A 2,308-nucleotide genomic window follows, 5' to 3' on the forward strand; every position below is an offset into this window, starting at 1 on the left:
TTTGTAATAACCAGTCAGAAATTCAATATTAATAATAGAATCTTGCCTCATTATTCTGATTGATGTCCTCCGTACGATTGTAAGACCCGCGAATAAACAAACACACACACGCACACATACACATGTTAAAATAACTATTTTTCTTATCATTTCGATATAATAAATGTATACCAACGTAATTTAACTTACTATGAATAAATTTATATTTTAATTTAAATCAAATCTTTATTAACCCCTCTCATTCCCAGTCTAAAGATCGCACTTGGTCCCATCCCGCGTAATAGAGATTAAATTCTTTTACCAAAAAGGGACCGCCGAGCGAACTTCCGAAAAACAGAGTAATAGCGACCCTAACGGTCGTTTACCTGATTTTCGGACCGTCAAGTTCGTTCGACCCGATTCTAACGCTTCGAGACGTTTAACTTCGGGATCGTAAAGATAGTGGTTGCGCCCTTCCACTGACTCATCCTTCCTCGAGTCTGGACGTAACACTGTTATACATAAATGATATTACAGAAGTAATTAATAATAAATGTATAATTAAGTTGTTTGCGGATGATGCCAATTTATACTACTGGGTATGCGACTAAGGAAATTCGTGATCAACTGAACTGTTACGTCCGGTGGATTCCACGATTCTTTTCTTTCACGTAATATTAAACGCCTACGTTCTGGAACTCTTTGCACTTAGCATAAACAATAAACTAAAGGAATATCTAGCAGGCGAGACTAATATTTCAGAATCTAAACCATGCGTGATAAATATTTGAACAAAGGTCCCCTAGAAGACCAAGAATTTTAAACTGCAACTAAAAGATACTCGAACCATGAGAAGGCTCGAAATTTAAACAGTGCGCATGCAAGAGACAAATAAATAGATAAAATAATATTTTTTCTTGGAAGTCCTCTAGTGAAAACGCGTTATAGGAAGAGTCTCGAATAAAGGCCCTTCTAAGAACTAGAGTGATATCTTATAGATGTAACTATGATCCGCGACTGAAACTCGCGACATTCGACACCACGTGCTCGCCTGCTAGACCAATCTTGCGCGTTATCTGCTTGAGATAAAACTCAAGTGAATAATAAAACTGTCAACTTGGCCGATCATGGCGGACTCTCCAGTGGGCGAGACTTAATTATTAAAAACAAAAGCCTACACCAATAGGCGCAATCTCTTGGATCTTCTTTTGGAAGGGAGACGCTCTCAACTCATGAGAGGGGCATTATTTTAAAGATTGATTCGTTAAAAAAGAATATTGCTTGCCTAATGGAGAGGGTACGCGAAGAGACGCCAAGATTCGACGTACGCGAAATCCTTGCTCAGAAAAATCAGTTCGTCTTCGGCTCTCAATAAAAAAAACCTTACACCAAGTCTGGCTACAGCTCGCTCCGACTTATTGAGTCTTCAAACCTATTCTCGCAGTTCTGTCCGCGATTGTGATAGTGCAAGCAGTTCTTTTTCGACCTTTATCCAACTGTATCTTTACAGCTAGATACAGTTATTATCAGCATTCTTCAAACAGTTAGTTGCTAGCATAAGCATTATCTCTTACATAAGGCCTTAGGAAGTTAAGTTGTGAGTGAAAAGGGAAACTATTCTGATATTCAACCTGACACCACGAGCCAAGATCTTCTCGCCCCCGCAAACCCTTTGTGGTTTAGTTTAACAACGCTCTCAATAAATAGTAAGTCATTAAATTTTCCCATCTCTTTTATTTATTTCCCCTTTTTTTCTTTTTTCCTGAAATGATTCTTGGATAATAAATTTAACCCCTTCGTGGAAACATTACTTCAAGTCTCTTCTCTCACATCCTTGCTCGTCACCGAGGGTCACCTGCATTTCGCTGAGCGACCCGTGACTTCCTTCTCCTCACCGAGGGTCACCTGCATTTTGCAGAGCGACTCGTGACTTCCTCACTCGTCACCGAAGGTCACCTGCATTTCGCAGAGCGACCCGTGGCTTCCTTCTCCTCACCAAGGGACACATATATCTCACAGAGAGACTCGCGATTTCATTTAGTCCCTCTCTGTGGCTTTCATCTCGCCTAGCTATACAGGGTGTCCCAAAGCACCCTTGACAACGCTTGTGAGCAGGTAGAGCACAGTAAACTGAACAGAAAAGTCGTGTAACATTTTTTTTATAACGCTTAATAAAGAAGTTATTATTGAATAACGTCTGGCCAATCAGCGTCGACCTTTAGCCGCGCGCCTGGTAGTGTGCGTGAGCGTTCCGTCGCTACGGCGACGCACACTAACAGACGGGCGGCTCACTGACGTGCGTCCGGCTAAAAGTCGGCGCTGATTGACC

The sequence above is a fragment of the Formica exsecta genome, unplaced genomic scaffold (genome assembly GCF_003651465.1).
Source record: "Formica exsecta isolate Colony F162 unplaced genomic scaffold, ASM365146v1 scaffold1214, whole genome shotgun sequence".
Taxonomy (NCBI): domain Eukaryota; kingdom Metazoa; phylum Arthropoda; class Insecta; order Hymenoptera; family Formicidae; genus Formica; species Formica exsecta.